The sequence below is a fragment of the Callorhinus ursinus genome, unplaced genomic scaffold (genome assembly GCF_003265705.2).
Source record: "Callorhinus ursinus isolate GAN/ISIS: 27379988/994484 unplaced genomic scaffold, GSC_fseal_2.0 scaffold277, whole genome shotgun sequence".
Classification (NCBI taxonomy): Eukaryota; Metazoa; Chordata; class Mammalia; order Carnivora; family Otariidae; genus Callorhinus; species Callorhinus ursinus.
The window spans coordinates 20,770-31,445 of record NW_027397333.1 but is presented as its reverse complement, the minus strand read 5'-3'; the positions used below and the strand labels follow the sequence as shown (position 1 = coordinate 31,445).

The window sequence follows — 10,676 nt, the reverse complement described above, 5'->3', positions numbered from 1 at the left end:
GCAGAGGGAGAAGCAGGCTCCCAAGGAGCAGGGAGCCTGATGCGGGACTCGATCCCAGGACCCTGGGATCATGACCTGAGCCAAAGGCAGACGCTTAACCATCTGAGCCACCCAGGCGCCCTCTCTCTCAGATCTTTAAAAAAGATCAGTAGGGGCGCCTGGGTGGCTCAGTTGTTAAGCGTCTGCCTTCGGCTGAGGTCATGATCCCAGGGTCCTGGGATCGAGCCCCGCATCGGGCTCCCTGCTTGGCGGGAAGCCTGTTTCTCCCTCTCCCACTCCCCCTGCTTGTGTTTCCTCTCTTGCTGTCAAATAAATAAATCTTTAAAAAAAAAAAAAAAATCAGTAGTTAACAGGGATTCCACAAGAGGGATGAGATGAATAGGTAGAACACAGGGAGGTTTTTTTTTAGGGCAGTAGAACTCTGCTGTATGATAATGTACTGGTGGATACATACCCTTATGTATTGTGAAAACCCATAGAAATACAACACAAATGACTGGACTTCATTACCCCTTGTAACAAATGTACCACAGTAATGCAAACTGATAGTAATAGAAGAAACTAGAAGGAGGGAGTAGGTGAGGGATATGTGAACTCTGTACTTTCCAGTCATTTCTTTATGAAACTACTCAGAAAATAGTAATTATTTTAAAAAGCTATCAAGCAGTTCAATTTCTTAACTGTATAGCCTTAAAAAGAGATTGTACTGATAGAATGCTCAAATGAATGGACATTAATGCAAATTAGAATCTTTCTACTTCAACCTTCATTGTCTAGCATCCAAAAAGAGGTGCATCTGAGTGTAAAATAGTTATGTCTTCTGAGATGGCTGAAGCAAACCACTTCTATGAAATGTTATGAGAATAAAGGTGGGACGTTAAAATATAGTACTAGGCCAGAGAGAGCATCTGACAGGGGTAATGGGTTCCAGAATATACCACCCCAAAGTATGTCTCTTTGGAACAGGGACTGTTTTAAGCTAAAGGCCATTGAGAACCAGCCAACATAGGAAGGGTTCCAAAAACAGCACAAGCTTTCTTTTGTAAAGGAAATTTCCATTGATAAAAAGTCTCTCTCATTACTATTTAATTCTTTCCCCAGCTTTATTGAGATATAATTGACATATAACATGGTGTAAGTTTAAGGTATACCATGGGATTTCATATACATATATCAAAGGTAAACATACATCATGAAATGATTACCATAATAAGGTTAGATAACATGCATCACCACTATGTAGTTACCTTTGTGTGCGGTGAGAACTTTTAAGATCTCTCAGCAACTTCGCCATTAACTATAGTCACCATGCTGTACATTAGATCCCCAGAATAAATAATTTTATTATTTTAAAAAGATTTTATTTGACAGAGAGAGAGAGCACAAGCAGGGGGAACGGCAGGCAGAGGGAGAGGGAGAAGCAGGCTCCCCGCTGAGCAGGGAGCCTGTTGGGGGACTTGATCCCAGGACCCTGGGATCATGACCTGAGCTGAAGGCAGATGCTTACAAGACTGGGGTAGCCACCCAGGTGCCCCTTATTCATTTTATAATTCGAAGTTTGCACCCTTGGACCACCTTTACCCCCACCCCTGCCTCTGGTAATCACCAGTCTACTCTGTTTCTTTGAATTAGTTTCTTTTTTAGATTCCACATATAAGTAAGGTCATACAGTACTTGCCTTTCTGTTTGACTTCTTTCACTTAGCACAATGCCCTCAAATTTCATCCATGTTGTTGTAAGTGGTCACATTTTCTTTTCTAGGACTGAATAATCCATTGTGTGTGTAATATATGTATATATCACATTTTCTTTATTTATTTACCATTAGACACCTAGGTTATTTCCATGCTTTGGCTATTGTGAATAATGATGCATCAGTGAAGATGCGGGTGGTGCAGGTATCTCTTCAAGATAGTGATTTATTTCCTTCGGATAAATACCCAGTAGGAGTGCTGAATCATATGGTAGTTTTATTTTTAATTTTTCGAGGAGCCTCCATACTGTTTTCCATAGTGGCTATACCAATTTATATTCTCACCAACAATGTATAAGAGGTCTCTTTTCTCCACATCCATGCCGACATTTAATGTCTTTTATCAGCTTTTATGAATGCAGAAGGCATGACTTAAATATGCATTAACAAACCGTTGTTTACCATACATTTCCTGGTTACCTTCCCATACCTTGCCTCCACTCCTTCACCCCTCACCAGAAACCCAAACTTCCTCTTCCTTGTTTAGCCTAAGGTGGTTTATAAGCCCAAATTCGAACCACCCCTTTGGGTTACTCATCGCTGGTACTCCCAATGTATACTTAAGCTATGCACATGTTAATAAAGTTCTGTTTTTGTCTTCTGATTTTCCTCCACCAGGGACAATGATCTGGTGCATCCTGTCCCAGCCCTACCTCATCAGCCTTCTAAATAGGTTCAAACAAGCCTGAAAATTTGTGAGTGAACACAGCCTAAGTCTGGCTCTGTAAAGATAATACTTCTTTTTTTCCCCCCTTTGTTGCAAATGTCACCCTGGGTCATTTTGGAAGGTCACACACATCCCAATGATGTGATTTCTGTTTCTAAAAAAGATACATCTTTCTAGTAGAATTGTCTGAGAGTCTGTGGAATAAAAATTTTAACTGTTAGCAAATATTCATTCCCAGCATAGATTTGGCCTTTAGAAATTATAAAGTCATTTAGATCCAACCCTAAAGAAAGATCAGGTGAGCAATATGGATAATAATAGTAATGGTTGGGATCAAACCTGAAATATTACTTAATAATTATTTCATCCATTCATATCTGACTCCCTGGAAAATATCCCACTGTGGCTTATCCAAATCTTCTCTAGTATATTTACATTTCAAACACTCCTCAAAGTCTTCATGGTCAGTCAGTGACCTTGTTTCTGGGTTCACTGAGAAGATGTGACCTTGGTCAGCAGCTTCACTGCTATCCATGTTAAGATTTCTCTGAATCCGGGGCGCCTGGGTGGCTCAGGTGCTTAGCCGTCTGCCTTTGGCTCGGGTCGTGATCCCAGGGTCCTGGCACTGAGTCCTGCATCAGGCTTCTTGTTCAGCTGGGAGCCTGCTTCTCCCTCTGCCTGTGCTCTCTTTCTGACAAATGAATTAAAAAAAAAAAATTTCTCTGAATCCTCTAAAATTAACTTCTCATGTGCTTTTTGAGCATAGTGCCCAAACAAGGACACCATCCACTATTTCCTTCTGTAAATGGTTTATTGCTACATTTGCAGAGAGGCGCATAACCTACTTGTAATTTAAAAGTTAACCACACCAGTCCTATGTGAGCGGAAAGAGGTCTTCTTGGAAGTCCACTAATCTTATCCTCTCTTCTTAGTGATGAAGCTACGATCCAAGAAATACAAATGACTTAAAACACCACAACCAATTGGTGGCAAAGTTGAGCTCAGATCTTTCTTACAACGAATTCATATCATTTTATTAGTACTTTATATTGCCTCTTAAAAGGACTCAGAATAAGAGAAGGAATCCAGATAGTCACTGGAAGAAAGTTCTTCCATCTGATAACAGAGAATAAAATGGAGCAAACATTGCTAAGAGGGTAATTTAAAATGGAGCCAGGAGGACACTGAAAAAGTGGGACCTATGTTTCCTGTCTCAAACTCTCAGAATTGGTGCTGACTTCAGCTAAAAGCCAAGGCATCTGCTGCATGTTTGAATTGAACATAAATGGGGGCGCCTGGGTGGCTCCGTCAGTTAAGTGTCTGGCTCTTGATTTCAGCTCAGGTCATGATCTCAGGGCCGTGGCATCAAGCCCTGCACTGGGGGCGTGGAGCCTGCTTAGGATTCTCTCCCTCCCTCTGACCCTCCCTCCCCTTGCTCACATGCAGGCACATGCTCTCTCTAAAATAAATAAAATCTTTATTTTTTTTTAATCATTTTTTTTAAGATTTTATTTATTTGAGAGAGAGAGCATGAGAGGGGGAAGGGTCAGAGGGAGAAGCAGACTCCCCACCAAGCAGGGAGCCCGATTTGGGACTCGATCCTGGGACTCCAGGATCATGACCTGAGCCGAAAGCAGTTGCTGAGCAGTTGCTCAGTTGCAACTGAGCCACCCAGGCGCCCCAATAAATAAAATCTTTAAAAAAGAATTGAACCTAAATGGACTTTCCACCTAGCACTCCTCTTAACAACCAGTCACATTTCATTCAAAACTTACGTAAATTCCCTCTTTCCTCCTTAAAAACCCTCAGCTTTGTCTTTCCAGAGCACACTTTAGATTTCAGTTGACTCTGTCTCCCAGATTGCAAGTCCCAAGACCCCCAATAAACGTACAAATTTTATTTTGCAGATTGCAGTTCTGCCTTTCAGTATTACATGGTGTCAGGAGTGATGTCCAAAGTGACCAGTCGCCATCTCCAGCGCCGCCATGGATTTGAGTGAGGTACCTACAAGAGTCTATTTCATACATCTCCTCAGTGGCTTTGGGTCATGGTGGTTAAGTCCTCTTGGTCCTGAACCTCGAGGTTTAGGCCTTTAGTTGGGTGTTCTGCCTTGCTGGCTTCCATCCTCACTCATATTTGAGAGGATTCTGTGTTCATGCTTCCTAGTGGAAGATTCCTGTTTAGTAGTCTTCTGAGTACTAACTCATGGGAAATCCTGCTTCTAAGAAGGGCTTATATGACCAACCCTCTTCTGGGACTCCTGCAGGTTTTATGTTTAAAGAATATAGTCCTACCTGGGACGATTTAAAACTCCACTGGCTATGATGGGGCAAAAATTAGTTCACTTGCGTGCACAATTGGAAAAAGGCTATAAAGCCAAACAAAGCCAGTGGGAAGCTTCTTTTAATTGGTATCTAGAGGCCTTAAAAAGAAAAACTGAGTCCCTTCAGGCAGTTAGCTTCCAATTCGGATCTTTCCAAGAGGCTTCCAAAATTAGAAAAATAGGCCAAACCCTCACAAACTTCCCCTTCCTTCACACTCACCCACTACTCCATCTCCTTTTACTCTATATCCATCCTCAGCTCAACATCCCTTATACGCTGGAGACCCTCACTTCTCTCCAGATCCTATGGGACCTAAAGCTCCCCTTTACCCCCATCTTATTGCTGCCCCATCTAAGGTTAAGCCTGGGGAAGCAGGAGTTGCCTAGACTTCCTTCCCTCCTGGTCAAAAGCTGAATTACGGGCCACAGCTGAATTCCCCAAAGCCACTGAAGATCTTCATAAATTTGCTGAGGAATTTGCCATTGTGATCCAAACATACGAATTTTTTTTTTTTTTCTGATTTAAATCAACTAATCATAATCCTAGTTGATGGAGGACAGGCTAGGAACTGCATGCATCTAGTTAACACTAGATGATTTCTCCAAATGGAGAGCCACTGACAGAACAGAAGCCCTTTAAGTGAGAAAGAGACTCTGAAACTATTCCTAAGGCTTTCTCAAAATGCATAAATTGGGGAAAAAAATTCAACAGTGTATTAAAAAACCTGAAGAATCTGTTCTCAATCATTGTAACCAACTAGAGACGATCTTTGCCAAAAACTCTGACCTTTCTGCTATTGATCAAACCACTTATACCATTTTTAATTCCATCTTTGTTGATGGCTTAGTTGAAGAACTACCGTTCCTCATAAAGAGAGTTCATTTAAATTGGCAGACTGTGCAAACTCCTGATCTTGTTCATCTGCCAATCCACTAGCTTGACCTTATTCAGAGACTTTTAAAAAGAAAGCCACCTAGATTATGAACCTTCAGTTCCAACAGTTAAGAACTAACCAAAGTAAACGCCCATTCAGGGTTGTGGCACAATTCCAAAAGGTACCTGTCATTACTATAAAAAGCTGGGACATTTAAAAAGATTGCCTAAAACTGAGAAGATTGACCCAAGGCAAGGTTAGTCAACCTTCCCTGTCTCCGTTTCAGGTACCCCAGGGAAAGGATCCTTTCACCAATCTCAACAGTAGAGCTGCTCTAAGAACTTATGGAGGCAACTTTATCCCCGCACCCCCCATAGTTAGATCAGTTAGATCAGTTTCTCCCAAAGTATTAGTTTGGAGAAGAGGAAAAATCCCTTCTCTCTGTTAGGGCTTTACTTATCAGTTTTAGACCCAACCAGCGTTTTCTGTCCCCTTCCTCAAACTGTACAATTGTTTGGGGTTTCTAATCACCCTATGACTGTTTTAAATCTTTTCCCATCCCATTCCAGCTGGGACCTATTCAGAAACATCCATTTCTCCTGACTCCTTTGGCTCCCAATCACTCACTAGGTCGAGATTATCTTGAAGCCCATCAGGCACACATCTCCTTTTCACAAAAGGCTGAAATACTTTTAAATATGGAACCCTGAAATCCGAATCTTCAGGAAAATCCCAAAACCTTAATATCTGTCCACGTCCTTTCTCTAAAATCCCTCCCCAGAACCTCTCCTAGCTCTGTCCCTGAGACACAACCAGTATCAGGTACGTTCATTCTGCACTTCCCATCAAAATGTAAAATGATAAAAAGTACGCACTAAGGCCATCCAAAGAATTAAACCTACCATTAAGAACTGTTTACAGAGGGGCACCTGGGTGGCTCAGATGGTTAAGCGTCTGCCTTCGGCTCAGGTTGTGATCCCGGGGTCCTGGGATCGAGCCCCACATTGGGCTCCCTGCTTGGCGGGGAGCCTGCTTCTCCCTCTCCCTCTACTGTTCCCCCTGCTTGTGCTCTCTCGCTCTATCAAATACATAAATAAAAGAACTGTTTACAGAAACCTGTAACACCCTCATCCTCCTTGTCTGTAAACCACACGGAAGAGGGTCGAAGTTTGTACAGGACCTCAGGGCAATCAATAATACTGTTACTCCTCAGCACTCTGTAATACCCAGTCCTCACACCTTGCTCATAGCCATTCCTCCTAACAGCAAAACCTTTACCACTATAGACCCTTGCAGTGCCTTTAGCATCCCTGTTGATCCTGAAAGCCCATTGTTATTTGCCTTCATCTGGGAAGGGCAGTATGCATAAACTTTTATGCCACAGGGCTACAGTGAAAGCCCCACTTATTTTTCTAAATGCTGAAAGCAGACTTTTTTTAAAGATTTCTTTTTATTTGACAGAGCACGTGCACAAGCAGGAGAGCTTCAGAGGGAGAGAAAGAAGCCAAGCAGGGAGCCCAACATGGGGCTCAATCCAAGGACCCCGGGATCGTGACCTGAGCCAAAGGCAGACACCTCACCAACTGAGCCACCCAGGTGCCCCAAAAGCAGACATTTTAAACACAGAATTCTCTGAAGGCTCTTCCCTGTTACAGTACGTGGATGACCGGTTTCTTTGTTCTCCTTCTCAAGAGGCTTGTACTGAAGATGGCCTTCATCTTCTAAAGGCCCTGGCTAAAAAGGGATGTAAGGTGTCTAGAGAAAAATTGCGATTTTATTTGCCCAGGTTAAATACTTGGGACACCATAGTTCAAATCAGGGATTACTCCTTGATCCAAACAGAGTCCAGGAACTATTGTCTTGCCTACCTCCAGACACCAGCTACGCAGATTTGGGGGCTTAGCTAGATCCTGTAGAAATTGGATACCTAAATTTCTAGTTTTGGCCCGACTGCTTTTCTCTCTTCTCAGCTCAGACAAACCTGACCCCCCGCCCCTTACTTGGGACCAAGAAAGTCAAGAAGCCTTCATAAAAATAAAGCATGGCCTCTTGAATCCTCCAGCCCTGGGACACCCAAACTATGACCTACCATTCTTTCTCTTCACCCCTGAAAGAGAAGGGAATGCCCGTAGGGTTCTAACCCAGTAAGATGGGGACCAGTACAGGCCGATTGGCTCCTACTGCCACAGCCAAGGGACGGCCACCCCGCATGAGCGCTTACAGCTGCCGGTGCTGAATTACTGGAGAACACGGAAGAAATGCTCATGGGTTCCATACTGCCTACGTATGTTCTCCTTCAGCACTTAGCCTCCAGTAGATTAACCTCTCACAAAATTCTGCTATCACCCCCAAATATTATTGCTACGTGCTGTCATTCCTTAAATCCTACTATCCTGGGGCGCCTGGATGGCGTAGTCGGCTAAGCGTCCAACTCTTGATTTCGGCTCGGGTCATGATTTTACGGTCATGGGATTGAGCCCTGAGTTGGGCTCCACGCTCAGCGGGAAATCTGCTTGAGATTCTCTCTCCCTCTGCACCCCCACTCATGTTCGCTCGCTCTCTCTGAAATTTTGTTTATAAAAAAGGTATTTAAAAAAAAAATCCTACTATTCTGCTGCCTTTACCTTCTGGTGACTGCATCTTCTAACAGACAGACTCCTAGTGCCAAGACAGGACTTACCAGAGCTACCGCTTGAACATGCAGACTTAGGTCTGGTTTACTGATGGTTCTTACCTTAAAGATAAAACCGGAAACTAGCAAGCTGGTTATGCAGTTGTCTCCCTAAGGGTAAATATTGAAGCAGGACCTATCTCTGCAGCCCCCTCAGCTCAACAGGCTGAATTACTCACCTTAACCTGAGCCCCACCCCACCCCCACCCCCTGCTGACCCTCTGACATTGGCAGAAGGACAAATCATTAACATTTATATTGACAGCCACTGTGCTTTTGGTATTATATGTGATTTTGATATGCGCTGGAAACAAAGAGGATTTTTAACCTCTGCAACAATAGATTAAAAATAGTTATATCTTGGAACTCTTGGCTTGGATTCTATACAAAACCCTAAGGCTTTAGCCATTATCAAAATTCCTGATCATTCAGTGGCAAACATGGAAGAAGCAAAGGGGAATGTAGCCACCCAACAGGCTGCCTTTGGAAATTATAATCCACTTTTACCTACTGACTTCACCAAAAAGCTTAAAGAAACAGAGAGGCTCAAGAAATTGCCTCAGGAAAGGCTCAAAAATGGTCTGATCAAGGCTGTTGATTTGAGCCTCAATGAAATCTTTGGTATGGGTCAAACAGCAGACCAGCCCTCCCTGATTGCCTCCAAGAACAAATTCTTAATTATATTCATGAACTTAATCATTGAAATATTGGCAAGATGGTCCTTTGGGAAAGTGCTATTTTTGGAAACCATCTCTAAAAATAGCCCTTCAAGGGGCACCTGGGTGGCTCAGTCAGTTGAGCCTTAGACTCTTGATTTCAGCTCAGATCACGATCTCTGGATCGTGAGATCGAGCCGTGCGTTGCGCTCCATGCTCAGTGGGGAGGGGAGTCTGCTGGAGATTCTCTCTTCCTCTCCCCCTCCCCCTGCTCACGTTCTCTCTCAAATAATTTTAAAAAATAGCCTGTCAAATTTATGAAAAATGTCAGATTTGCCCTAAACATAACCCTGGAAACCCCTTCATAGTTCAAAGGGACTTTTGCCTTTGCCCTCTGGGCCCTTTGAGATGTGGCAGTTAGATTTCATCTAGTTGCCACCATTGCAAAGAGAGAAATATGTTCTAGTAATGGTTTGTAGGTTTTCTCACTGGGTAGAAGTTTTCCCTTGTCACAGACAACAGCTTCAGCAATAGGAAAAATCCTATTAGAAAAGATTATTCCCCACTAGAAAACATCCTTGGAACTTCATAGCGAATGAGGGACCCATTTCACTGGATAGATATTACAGGCCATTTGCCACATTTAGCCAATTATGCAACATTTCTATCATGCCTCTCCATCCTCAATCCTCTAATATTTTAGAACAAACCAGTGGTGGTATAAAAACCCAACTAGCAAAACTTAGGGATTTTTCCACTTGCCATGGCCAAAAGCTCTTCCCTTGGTACTGCTGAATCTTAGATCCACTCCCAGTGGGAGACACTCTCACCCTTTGAAATAATAACTGGAAGACCAATGAGATTAGATTAGGGTGCATATGAACCCAGCTTTTACTTAAAGGTAAGATGCTGACTTGGAGGGATTGATACAGACCCTTCGAAGAAATGAGAGATTGATAGAACAGTCTTTTCACAGTGCGCTCCTAGGAGATTAAAGACCTCAAACATCATGGCCTTCAACCTGGAGACATGGTTTATTGGAAAAGACCTCCATAACGATTCCCTCCAGCCTGGCTAGAGCAGGCCACAGCAGGTATTGTTGGCCGGTCATTGTGCTTGCCGAATTAGAAGGCATTACTCAGGGATTCATGTTCCTCATTTTCAAAAGGCTTCAACGTCTAACTGGACCACCAAACCGACCAGAGACCTCAAACTAACCCTTTCGTGGAAAATGAAGCATATGACAACTGTGTAGACTGCCCTCACAAGATGTGGGGTCAGGCCAGTATGATGTTCACAAGATATATCACACCAATTCTCGTGAGGCTTATTTCTCTTCCATTTCCACTTTTGATTGGGGAAACAATGCTATAACTCAAATGTCTCAATCCCTTGCTACTTCTGGAAACCTTTCTGTTGGATTTGTCACCATGCTCCTCCTGGGTCCTTTATTGATAATAATGACCCCGTAATGTTACCTATATACAGTTTCACCATGGTCCCAAATATTTCCATTAGTTACAGCAAAACATCTCCCTCTATCACTTTTCATGTGAAGATATTCTTGCCTTAAGAAAACCCTCCATGTTTTATACTCACTCCCCCTAAATTTTTTTTAAGATTTTATTTATTTGAGAGAAAGATCCCACACACAGAGGGAGAGGGAGAAAGAGAAGTACACTCCCTGCTGAGCAGGGAGCCCGACATGGGGCTCGATCTCAGGACCCTGGC

General features: G+C 43.0%; 1 long non-coding RNA gene across 1 annotated transcript in view; it reads left to right on the top strand.

Annotated features, from left to right (window-relative positions):
• Positions 1-7,355, top strand: part of LOC141372002 (uncharacterized) — a 13,144-nt gene extending 5,789 nt beyond the window's left edge. The window contains exons 2-3 of the long non-coding RNA XR_012377357.1: positions 4,328-4,420; positions 7,080-7,355. This is a non-coding gene — a long non-coding RNA (uncharacterized lncRNA). The remainder of the gene's footprint in view (positions 1-4,327; positions 4,421-7,079) is intronic.
• The last annotated feature ends 3,321 nt before the right edge of the window (positions 7,356-10,676 follow it).